Here is a 13,352-nt window from a genome sequence, read left to right on the forward strand (position 1 = left end):
TCTCCAGCTGCTGCAGATGTCTGTTGAGGTACATACAGAAGGGAGCATTCTACTCAATCAGTGGTCTGATAAGGGCTGAGTTCAGAGTGGTAGTGGATGCGATGCCCTTATTTATGAGATAGGCAGTGTAGAAGGCTTTCCTTACTACTATGGACACATGGTGATCAAAGTTTAAATTACTTTCAACCTGTGTTTCCAAGTCTCGCACCACTGCGTTTGAGCTTAGATGGGTGCTATCTATATTCTAAACAGCAGGAGCTATTTCTTTGCCAAAGGGGATAATGAGGCATTTTTTTACATTTCGTTTTAGTCCATGGATTTGGCACTAATCCTTTGTCTGTGTCAGTCCCTTCTGTAATTTGTTGACATTGTTGAGGGATTCTATGATTGCACCCAGTTTAGAGTAGTCTGCAAACTTGGTAAGCCACAGGACATCTATTTTTGCCTGGACTTCAGAGAAATAGATTCCAAACAGTAAAGGGCCCAGTACAGATCCTTATGGTATACCACTGGTCTAATGGTGGAAGTGGACTCTCCAACTTTGACAGCGTGCACTCTACTGGTGAGCCAGTTGGCTACCCATCTTCTGATGAGTGTTTAATTCCCAGCTGGGAGAGTTTCTCAATGATCCCTGAGTGGGGAATCATGTCAAATGCCTTGGCTCAATCAAGATAGGCAGTATGTACTGCTTTCCCCTCATCCAGGGCTTTGATGACATTCTCAAAGGTCACTAGATTTAATAAACAATATCTACCCTTGACAAAACCAAAATGGATTGAGCCAAGAATTTGAAGGTTGCCTGTGTCCTGGCTGATAAGGTCCACGATGATTCTTTCCAAGGCTTTGCAGATAAGGCTGGTCAGGCTAATGGGTCTATAGTTCCCAAGGTTGGTTGATGGACCCCTTTTGTGTAAGGAGATTACTGTTGCTATTCTCCAATTCGCTGGCACAAAACCAGTGCTTGGGCTGCGGTTAAAGAGACTGCCAAGTGGTTCTGCCAGGTCTGGTTTTAGACTGTTTAGTAAGCAGCCTGGATATTATCTCATCCCATAGAGGCCATATTTTTGACCTTGGAGAGCGCTTGTATAACTTCTTCCTTGGAGATACTTGGTAGAGTACTGGTGTTAGGAATGCTGTGGGGTATGGCTGGCGGTGACAGAGGGTGAAATTATCACCAAATCAGTCAGCTAGCAGGTTGGCAATTTCTTCAGGTTCATTGTGAGTGGTGCCGTCCACTACAAGTTCAGCACACAGCTGGGCATTTCCTTTGAGGTTTTGAACATAGCTAAAGAATGCCTTATGATTTTCTTTAGCTAGGGATGCTAGTTTACTGTTGTAACTAGACTTAGAAGGCTTTACAAGATTTCAGATTTGCTTGTTTAAGCTGTGGAGGGTAACCTTCCTTTGCTGAGTAAGTTAATTTGTTGTTCTAAGATATCAGTTTCTTTCTTTTGTTATATAACTTGTTTATACTTGAAGTCCACCAGAGTGGCGTGTTTTTACGAGGGGACCTGGTTTTAGTCCTGTCAGGTACAGCAGAGTTAATACAGTTGTTTAAGTGGTACTGCTCCACATGGGAAGTATCACCTGTGTTAGCAGGGGATTTGAAACATTTTATACCATCGTTTAAGAAAGCGATAGTATGCTTTGGAGAAATCTTTCAGTTTGCTTGCTCCTGTGGGGGTGTCAGATTTGATATTTACTTCAAATGAGACAGATTTATGGTCTGACTTAACCAGGGAGGGGAGTACACTGGGGGTAGTGCTGTGGACCCCCCCCCCCCATGTTGCAGAGTACTAGGTCTAGGACATTTGTGCCCCTTGTGGGGGTGCAGACTAACTGCTCCAGGACATCTGAATTGAAGTCCAGGAACCTCACAGCAATCGTGTTTGTACTTGTGTAGGTTGCCCAATTGATTGATGGGTAGCTGAAATCTCCCATGACCAAGGTGTTTGGCTGTATGTTGAGCATTTCTAGCAAGTTAAGGTAAGCGGTGTGTTTCTCCTTGTTCACGGTGGGGGACCAGCAGGTAGCTTTGGCGTGGTATGGTATTTTACCAACAGTTATTTGGACTTAGAGTAGCTCAAGAGAGTCATACTCTTTCACCAGTTGAAGTGTATTTGGATATAATGAAAATGGATACACCTCCACCTTTGGTTCTTTCATTCTTGTTTTGTGATCTGAATATGTGGAAGGCATTGTAACTCTGTACGGCCAGGGTGCTCTCTGCAGCCTTGTACCAAGTCTCAGTGACTGCATTGATGTCAGCATCTTCCAAGGTGAGGAGTGCTTCCAGGGAGTGCAGTTTACCGTTTAGGCTGCTAGCATTAAGCAGCATGACCTTGAGGATGTCTCAAGTATATTGTCTTACATCTAAAAGGCACTAATCGGACAGGCAAGAGTCTTTGCCAGTATCCGAAAGTATTGAGGAGACAGGTGAAGGCCATCTCTGGCAAAACAACATGATCTATCGACCATGTCTTCCAAGGCTGACAGATACTAGATCCCCTGGAGTGACACCAGAAGCTAAGACGGTTGTTGAAATCATTTTTTTGTTCTGTGGCATCATCCTACGTGAAGGTAGAATGCTGCTTAGGGCTAGGGACATACCTGCTTGGAACATATAACCTGAGGGCTCTAATTTCTCTCTTCATGTAGTCCAGAGAGGTACATCTCAACTCAATCAATCCAACATGTACCATGGCAGTCATAACAATAATTGTTGCTGAGTGACTTGATGGATTCTGGCACCTGACAGGCAGGTGACCCTGACCTTCTTCTTGTCCAACTCGGTGAGAGGGACGTCTGTGTCTCTCACTATGGAGTTGTCTATGACCAGGACATTTGTTTTTTTAGGTGTTTTGCCTTAGTGGCTTAATTGCTGAGACACTGATATGCGTGTTATGTGTACTGGTGTATTCTGTTCATGTATCAGTATGTGTGGATTGTTTGCGCTTGGGAGGTCTCTGGTCTTTTGGTAGGCTCTTGGTGAGTACCTCTGTGTATGTGGATTTATGTGTTGTGACTATTTTGTTTAAGAGGAGAAAGGCGTGTTTTGAAAACCTGTTTGATGTCTTGTTTATTGTTATGTGAAAGAACTGATTTTAGTTTCATGGTATAGTGACATCTCTCATATACTGTATTTGCTTTAGGAGCAGGTGTTTGTCAGTATATGAGGCAATTGCTACATTGCCTCAGGATGCCCCTTTCAATCAGGCTGGCTGGAGAAATGCTGGAAAACTGTCCATAGCAGCAGATAATTCCTAGTTTGTGGGAGGGCAAATTGGATCAGCTGTTACTCTGGGATTAACAAGGAGACAAGTCTATATAAGATCAGGGATAAAAAGTCGGGCAATGCTGCTCAGTGCTTAGCTGAGTTGCCTACAGTGTAGAAGTGTGCAGCTGAGTTGCCCGAATAGCAGCAGGAAGGCTGGGAGGGTTTCCCTAGACACCAGTCAATGAAAAAGTGTTTTAGGCGTTTGCATTTATACAAGGCACTGCTAACCCCTGTTGCTCAGTGTGCAGCTTCGAGCAAATGTGAGGCTTAAATAAATGCAAATTTAAACACAAACTACCAATAGGAAATCCCCAAACAGAGCCTTTATTCCAGCAATCCCCAACTTAGATGGGTCCTGACTGAGCTACACACTTCTGCCACAAGGGAGCAGGGAGGCCTTTTAATGTAAGATGGCTGTTTTTTGTGCTGAAGTGATACCAAATAGTCTAGATTCAACAAGTATGACTCTAGCCTATGCTATTTAAGGCATAAGTAGCAATGATACAAAGGATAGAATGAAGCAGTCACAGCAGCAACAAACAGTAAAAATGAAGCAGCAGTTCAATAGCATACAGTACACAAACTGCAACAGGCTTAAATTATACTTATTTTTAGAAGATTTCAATGGATGCCTTGGATTTCTGTTCAGAGCCACTCCAGATCTCTGGCTAAGAGCACAAAACTCTTGCAGCTCCTGTAAACTAGCCTTACTGCCTGTGAAAATTGCAGCCAAACAAAAAACTTTATCAGTCACAATCTGGTATTGTTTATACTCAACCCAAATTGCAATATGATGAGCTCATAAGACTTGCTAATCTAAATTAAGTTAAAGCACATGCACATTTTTTGAGCAGAGCAAAGCAAAGCACAGGGCTAAATACATCTGAAAGAAGCAATTTCCTATGCAAACACACACTGCCTTAAAAAATGATCAGTAAAAATATCTACACAGGGAGAAAGAAAAAATACAATATTCTCAAATTACACTTGTAATTTTTCCACTTTGACAGCAGCTGAATGTGTTCATGTATGTTAAAGTGAGTTTATTCACCTAAAATGTTCATCCAAAGGAAATTGATTGAAGTTTTCAAAGGAGGCAGTGATGCAGCATACAGTACAAACATCTTGCCAAGGAGCCTTAGTGGCCCATGGATTCACTATCATTGCAGGCTGCTCATCATCAAAGCATGTTGTTTTTAAAATGAATAAAGCATTAATGGCCAAATACCACTGCAATGTTATATACTGTACTATGTAGCTGTTTCAATTTAGCTTCTAGAAATTAGAATATTTTGTACCTAGCAGTATCTGCAGAACTGGCACAAGTTCTTTTATACATCTACAAAATAAGAAAGAATTAGAAACACTATTCAAGTTGACATTGCAAACTTTATTTTGCAAAACTTTACTACAGTGCAGAAGACTGGGCGAGATGATTTTGTATCTATAATATATTAACAAAAGTACAGTTTCTTTTGACAAGAGAAAGCTCAAAGGCCATGGGCACACTAAACACAGGCCAATGTCTTTAATAAATGGTCAAAAGACACCAGGTCTTTGGTTTGTAACTCAAAGAGAAATCTGAAGTATAATTTACATAATGAATATAATAGTTCAAGTATTGCTGGAAATCTTAGTAAGGCAAACTTTGCAAAAGTCAGAAGTACATAGGCTACAAAGTTTTTGTCCATAATAAATTAGTTAAATTATATAAATTTTCATATGTCTAAACTGAGCAATGTAGAAATAAAAAAAAAAAATATATACACAGCTCATATAAAACACAAAGCATTCACTGCAGTTACAAAGTATAAAGTATAATATTTAATTTTATTGCAGTGTGAGAGTACTCAGCGGAATGTGCACATATGCTGAAAGAAAAAAGAAAACATATTTCCACAAATTAAAAAAAAAAAAAAAAAGATAAAAAAAACTCCAGTTTTTTTATTGGCATTTCTGCATGCTCTCCTTATGTATGGGAGTTCTCTGTAGGTACTCCATTTTCCTCCCAGCTCTCCAAAACAAGAAGTTTAGCAGGTCTAAATTATCTGTGTATGTTAGATGTATCACTGCCAATGTAGCCATCTAAGTGGGTGAGAAGGATCCATGAAGACCCAAGTTCACTTAACCAGTTAGCAAGCCTACGAATAAAGTATGAAGCACTTGATTTCTAAAAGACTATCAATTAAATTAATTTTACAGTCAGTAAATTTTAAGACTTCAATGAACTAAACTTTTTTGAGCATTAATATGGTTAATTCAAATCTTGAACCAACACAGGAACAAACTAACCAGCCACACCAAGGATAAGATAGACCAGTTTAATGCACACAGTTAAGAGCTTTTGTCAAAGTAGATCCAAAAGACTTCTTCAGAACAAAGTAACACAATCCTCTACAGCATTGAAATATCCCTCCCAAAAGTCACATGTTTAAATTAGCCAGTAAAAAACACTACATCATTAAATATAAAAAGACCACAGCTTTAAAACACTTAAAATGGAAATGCTTTCATTAAGCCCAGGAAAAACACATGCATTGAGCTTAATTTGCCACTTCAACTCCTTTAGTTCTAGTACATCATTCCAGGGACCCCCCTGATGTCCCTGGTAACATGGTCAATGGCTACAAACCCAAATTCATGGTTAGAGTTCTCAGATACATTTTTTGCCAAGGCATTGCTCATGTTACCCTTCCTAATGTCAAGAGAGTGTTCATAAACACATTCCTTGAACTTCCGCTGTGTCTTTCCAACATAAAAATAGTTACAGTTTTTACACAGGGCAAGGTAAACAATGTCCTTAGTGTTACAATTACTGAAAAAATGCATATGAATCACCATTCCATTTACATAAACTTTATCGAGTTCAATCAAATACCTGCAGTGGTTACAAAACCCACATTTGTGGGTACCTTTCCTCCTAACAGAGAAAAGTTGTTGTCCTGGAGGGTTGCTTCCAGAATTTCTTTGAAACATCTCCCTCTTTTGTAAACCATCCTCACCCCCTCTTTATGTATCCCTTGTAACTCCTTGTATACTGAAAATGTGCCAGTATATACTCAAGGTTTTATAAATTTGTGGACACTCAGGGGTGTATGTGGTAATGAAAGATACATAAGGGAAATTATTTACCACTGCATTAGTCACCCTCGAAAAAACGTGTACTAGTCTCTTGGTCAGACAATAATGGAGTGTAAAAACCCCTAACTCTTTTGTTTTGTACCTCAGAATAAACTGCCTCTACCAGAGCCTTTGGATACCCTCTAGATAAAAACATGTCAAAGTGCGTTAGCTTCCCTTAAAAAAGTGTCATCCTCAGAAGTCATCCTGGTAAGGCGAACAAATTGAGCCTCAAAACGGAGCATAAAAATCTTGATGAGTGGATGGGAAATAGGAAATACACCCCGGGATCACTTCTGTGTGTCTGCTCGACAGTGGCACAGGAAAATAACTTTCTTGGGTGGTGTAAGCCAGGGAACCTTGTTGGCTAGGCTTATGTAGGCCCTTGGGCCGATAGCCTAGTACCTACCTATGAACCTTTACCAAGCCTTTTTTCTGATGCAATGGATGGCAGCTATCAAAGTGCAAGTAACAGTTCGAAAAAGTAGGTTTTCTGTAAATTTGGCTTACAAATCTTTTACTCACAATGTCCTTAGAAAGATGGACATCTATGTAACAAATGTAATTTTTACCCATGTGGCACTAAACTTCAAAAAGGTGGTGGTTTGGTTAAGATACTCAATGAAGTGTTGTAGTTCAACCTCAGATTCCTTCCAAAAAATAATAATGTCATCCAGAAACCTGAGGTAAAAACTCCAAGGGGGGAAGACCCAAAAGAATTTAAAATGTATTTAGTCTCCCATATTAACATAACAATGTTGGCAAAAATGGGGGCACAAGCGTCCCCCATTGCAAGCACTTTCCTTTGAAGATAGTAATGTCCGTCTATGTACACAAAATTGTTTTTTAAAACAAGTTCCATCATCAAGTCCAAGGTGTTTATCTCATTGTTACAAAAAAATTCCCTTTTCCACCAAGAATTCATGAAACCAATCAAGCCTAGTTTCATGGGGAATAACATTAAACAGATTGTTAACATCAATGGTACAAAAAATCAAGTTGTCATCATAACAAACCTCAGACACTTTACTTAAAAAAAAATCCCACGAATCATTACAGATGTGTGAGTATCCCTCTAAAACATTTTTTTAGTCTGACATCAACATACCTTGCCAAGGGATGAGTTTTGGACCTAGAAGCATTAACAATAGGTCTTAACGGAGGGTCACACAGATCTTTATGGACCTTGGGAAGTTGAAATATAGAAGGGACAACAGGAAATTTAACCACAAGCAGGGACCACAGGCCATAGTCAATCTGGCCCTGGTCTAACATATCCTGGAGTAACCAATTTATTTAAGAGTAAGCAATGTTAACCATACTGAGTGAGATTTCTTCATAAAAATTACTGTCACTTAAATGCAAAAACATTTTGTTAAGGTAGTCCTCAACATTCATCACTACAACCCCCCCCCCCCTTGTCGGGTTTCATAACCCGAATAGTTTTGTTAGAGCAAAGTTGTTTTAAAAGTTCATTTTCAGCACCTGTGAGGTTATTAAACTTTTTAGTGAGAACTTTGGATAGTGGGTTCCTAAAATCAAACTCACACAACTTCTCAAAGGCTATTAAGGGCAAGGGAAGAGGCGGGTTGAACAGACTACTCCTAAGTATTTGACCAACATTCAAACCTTCAGTATCATTAAATAAAAGTTTAAAGTTCAGTTTTCAAACAAACAATTTTCAGTCAATGATAAGGCTCTCGATTTGACTGTGGGTGGTAGGTACAAAATTGAAGCCTCTACAAAGCAAATCAGCCATGGCAGTTTCAAAGTTCAGACGAGAATAATTAAAAATAGTAAAGTCACCTTGCGAGTTTCATGTTGGTCAAATACTTAGGAGTAGTCTGTGTAACCCACCTCTTCCCTTGCCCTTAATAGCCTTTGAGAAATTGTGTGAGTTTGATTTTAGGAACCTATTATCCAAGGTTCACACTAAAAAGTTTAATAACCTCACAGGGGCTGAAAATTAACTTTTAAAACAACTTTGCTCTAACAAAACTATTCGGGTTATGAAACCCGACAAGGGTGGGGGGGGGGATTGTAGTGATGAATGTTGAGTACTACCTTAACAAAATGTTTTTGCATTTAAGCAACAGTAATTTTTATGAAGAAACCTCACTCAATATGGTTAACATTGCTTACTCTAGAATAGATTGGTTACTCCAGGATATGTTAGACCAGGGCCAGATTGACCATGGCCTGTGGTCCCTGCTTGTGGTTAAATTTCCTGCTGTCCTTTCTATATTTGGACTTCCCACGAGCCATAAAGATCTGTGTGACCCTCCATTAAGACCTATTGTTAATGCTTCTAGGTCCAAAACTCATCCCTTGGCAAGGTATGTTGATGTCAGACTAAAAATGTTTTAAAGGGATACTCACACATCTGTAAGGATTTGTGGGATTTTTTAAGTAAAGTGTCTGAGGTTTGTTATGATGACAACTTGATTTTCTGTACTATTGATGTTAACAATCTGTTTAATGTTATTCCCCATGAAACAGGGCTTGATTGGTTTGAATTCTTGGTGGAAAAGGGAATTTTTTGTAACAATGAGATAAACACTTTGGACTTGATGATGGAATTTGTTTTAAAAACAATTTTGTGTACATAGACTGACATTACTATCTTCAAAGGAAAGGGGTGGCAATGGGGGACGCTTGTGCCCCCATTTTTGCCAACATTGTTATGTTAATATGGGAGACTAAATACATTTTAAATTCTTTTGGGTCCTCCCCCCCCCCCCCCTTGGAGTTTTTACCTCAAGTTTGTGGATGACATTATTATTTTTTGGAAGGAATCTGAGGTTGAACTACAACACTTCATTGAGTATCTTAACCAAACCACCACCTTTTTGAAGTTTAGTGCCACATGGGTAAAAATGACATTTGTTACTTAGATGTCCATCTTTCTAAGGACATTGTGAGGAAAATATTTGTAAGCCACATTTACAGAAAACCTACTTTTTTAAACTGTTACTTGCACTTTGACAGCTGCCACCTGTTACATCAGAAGAAAGGCTTGAAAAAGGCTCAGTTTGTTCGCCTTACCAGGATGACTTCTGAGGATGACACTTTTTAAGGGAAGCTAACACACTTCAACATGTTTTTATCTAGAGGGTATCCAAAGGCTCTGGTAGAGTCAGTTTATTCTGAGGTACAAAACAAAAGAGTTAGGGGTTTTTACACTCCATTATTGTCTGACCAAGAGACTAGTACACGTTTTTTAGAGGGTGACTAATGTAGTGGTAAATAATTCCCCTTATGTCTCTTTCATTACCACATACACCCCTGAGTGTTCACAAATTTATAAAACCTTGAGTACATACTGGCACATTTTTTTCAGTATACAAGGAATTACAAGGGATACATAAAGAGGGGGGATGGTTTACAAAAAGAGGGAGATGTTTCAAAGAAATTCTGGAAGCAAACCCCCAGGACAACAATTTTGTCTCTGCTAGGAAGAAAGGTACCCACAAATGTGGGTTTTGTAACCACTGCAGATATTTGATTGAACTTGATAAAGTTTATGTAAATGGAATGGTGATTCATATGCATTTTTTCAGTAATTGTAACATCAAGGACATTGTTTACCTAGCCCTGTGTAAAAACTGTAACTCTTTATGTTGGAAAGACACAGCAGAAGTTCAAGGAACGTGTTTATGAACTTGACATTAGGAAGGGTAACATGAACAATGCCTTGGCAAAACATATATCTGAGAACCCTAACCATGAATTTGGGTTTGTAGCCATTGACCATGTTACCAGGGACATGGGGGGGGGGGGGAATGATGTACTAGAACTAAAGGAGTTGGAGTGGCAAATTAAGCTCAATGTATGTGTTTTTCCTAGGCTTAATGAAAGCATTTCCATTTTAAGTGTTTTAAAGCTGTGGTCTTTTTATATTTAATGACTTAAGTGTTTTTTACTGGCTAATTTAAACGTGATTTTTGGGTGGGATATTTAAATGTTGTAGAGGATTGTGTTACTTTGTTCTGAAGAAGTCTTTTGGATCTATTTTGATGAAAGCGCTTAACTGTGTGCATTACACTGGTGTAGCTTATCCTTGGTGTGGCTGGCTCGTTTGTTCCTGTGTTAATTCAAATCTTAAAATCCACTCCAAAAGTCTTAAGACATATGATCACCAAAGTAACAGATTTATTACCTAACAATGCCAAGCTGCTAAGCTGTTTTGCATGTAAAGTATATTACAAATGACTGCTTCCTGCACTCTGTTAAAGAATAAAAGTCAGGCATATCAAATTCAAATTAAGCCATAAAAAATTCAGAAGGCATTTATTTAACATTAATAAATTAATGATGTTATGTGATCCTATCTCGCCTACATTCTGTACTGATGGGTTCGGAGCCGATCCTCGGCTCCGACTCGGCATGCTATGCTATAGAGCGAAGTCTCTAATTGGCTGAGCTATTCTATATCCCAGGATGCACCACCACCAACTCCCAGATCTCGTTTGCCGCTTACAAAGGAAAGACGTGGTCTCGAGCTTGGCTGAGCTAAGTGCTTTCTTTATTAGAATTTTGTGTCAGGAATTTTCTTAAACTTAACCAAAAAGCTGTTTTAATGGCGATCGTCGTTGTATGAGTGAGTTTTCTGAACTTTTTTGTGGTAAAAAAATTGTTTTTCAGGGAAAGGTTTCCGTTTAAGTTAGAGGGGCCTTCCCCTCGTGCGTGAGTGAGCCTTTTTGTGTAGCGTTTGTGAGGTGATCAAGTTCCCGTTTTTAGTTAGAGGGTTCTTGGCCCTCCTGTTGTGTGACCAATACCCTTTGGTTAACTTATATTTTACTGAAAAGTGAGTTTGTTCTGATTATTCAGTTTTTTCCTGTGTTTTTTTCTGTTTGGCATTATGTCAAAAGAGCACAGACCCTCTGGATTTAAAAAATGCACTAGATGCAATTACAAAATGTCCATAACGGACGATCACTCCCTTTGCGTGTACTGTTTAGGACCCAAACACCTTCAGGAGTCTTGTAGTGTGTGTCACGCTTTTTCCTCTCGAGTCCTCCAAGAGAGGAAAAATAAATTGATTTTAAAAGGACTTATTAAGCCTACTTTTGAAGAGGCCTTATCTTCCTCTTCTTCTTCCTCAAAGAAAAAGAAATTGACGGCTCTGACCAGCCCGTTGGAACCGACCACTAAGAAATCTACGCAGGCTTCTCTATCGGCTCCGCGGACTTCGGAGCCGAGGGCGGAACGGTCTACCTCGATGCCTCCAGCCTAGACTCCTCTGGCTTCGGAGCCGATGGCTGGAGCTTCGAGAGGCGGATCACCTTCATCGGCTCCGCTGATTTCGGAGCCGATGAGGGTTGTTCGCTCAGACTCTTCCCCTTCGGCGCTGAAGTCCTCTTCGGCACCGAGGGAAATTACAATGGAGTCTCCTTCGACACCGATTTTGATCGAGACAATTTGGAGCCGGTCCCCCAGTCCTTCGGAGCCGGTGGAGAAGTCTAGTCGGACCCGTTCGATCTCCTCCCGATCTTCCAAGATGTCAGATTCTGACATTGACAGGGTGCTCCAAAGGCTGTTTCAGTCTCCAGTCTTCAAAAAGTTAGTTTCGGCTCCAGCCCAGTCGGCTTCGGAGCCGATGGTCCACCCTTTAGCCTTGGTTCCTCCTCCAACAGCCTCGGCACCATTGGAGTCGGTGCTGGTGGAGCCAATGGAGGTGTCCGGGTCGGCTCTGACCCTTACTCCTACTCCAGCCTTTGGGTCGGAGTTCGGTACACGGACCTCTTCGGTCGGCCCCAGGGGTGACACTTCCGGACCGATGTTTTCGGTTCCGAGCCTCTCTCTTGGTGTGTCGGCTGCGGGAGTGCCGTCTGCTGTTATGGCTTTGGGGGTCGGACCTTCCCAGGATTCTGGGGGTCCGACCTTTAGAGCCATGAGGAGTGCTTTGGCCAAATCTTCTTTGGCTACCTCCACCGTCTCCCCGGCACCTTCCCTAGGCATGGAGACTGGGTCCTTTGTAATCCCCCTGTCTCAAGACAGCGGTGCCCTGGGGCCTGAGGTCACCCCCATTGGGGGTCCCCCTCTTCCTGGAGGTCCCTCTAAAGAGTCTTCGGAAAACCCCCCAAGAAAAAAACAGTGCAAGAGGAAGCACGTTGACTCCCCTGACGAGTCTATCACCTCCGACACCGATCTTGATGATGCGGAAGGGTCCCCCAAGTCGTCCTCGGATGATGTCTCCTTTGCGGACATCCTGGAAGTCCTCAAGCAATGAGGCGGCTGGCAGACCAAACCCCCTTCCTCTGACGAGTCGGTGTTCCTCAAGGCCTTCGGGGCTCAGCCCTCCGCCTCCTGGATGTCTCCGCCCTTCAATGAGCTCCTGGATTTGATCTCTCGAAGGGCGTGGGAACATCCAGATTCTGTGGAACCGGTGCCTGCTCGCCCTAACAAATTTTTGTCAGCGCCCCCGGAAAAGGAATTTCTCACCAAGGGTGTGGCTGTAGATGCTATGGTGGTGGCATCTGCTACCCAGCAAGATGTGGCAGAGGCTTCGACGTCCGTCCATCCTCCTAATAAGGAGTCTAGGAGCATGGACCGGTACGGGAAGCGCACCCTTTCTTCAGCAGCCTTTACATTAAGGTCTCTGAATTACCTCACGCACTTCACTAGACTTCAGAGGGACCTGATCAAGGAACTCTCAGATACCCTCTCTGGTAACCTGCCTGAGCAGTTAGCCCAGACGGTTAGCTCTCAGTTGGCTACCCTGTCGTCGATATCCAACTCGTCCATGAGGCTCATTTCGTATGCAGCCGAGGGGGCAAGTAGAGCGGCGGGTACGGGTGTTGCTCTACGGAGACAAGCCTGGCTCCGCCTGTGCCATTTTGCGGAGGCCTTCAAGTGTTCCTTTGCCGACGCTCCCTTTGATGGGTCCTCTTTGTTTGGACCCAAGGTAAAGGACACCTTGACCCGCTGTTAACAAGAGGGTAAAACTTTGACT

The sequence above is a fragment of the Protopterus annectens genome, chromosome 7.part0, assembly GCF_019279795.1.
Source record: "Protopterus annectens isolate FY-2018-M chromosome 7.part0, PAN1.0, whole genome shotgun sequence".
In the NCBI taxonomy this organism is placed as follows: Eukaryota; Metazoa; Chordata; order Ceratodontiformes; family Protopteridae; genus Protopterus; species Protopterus annectens.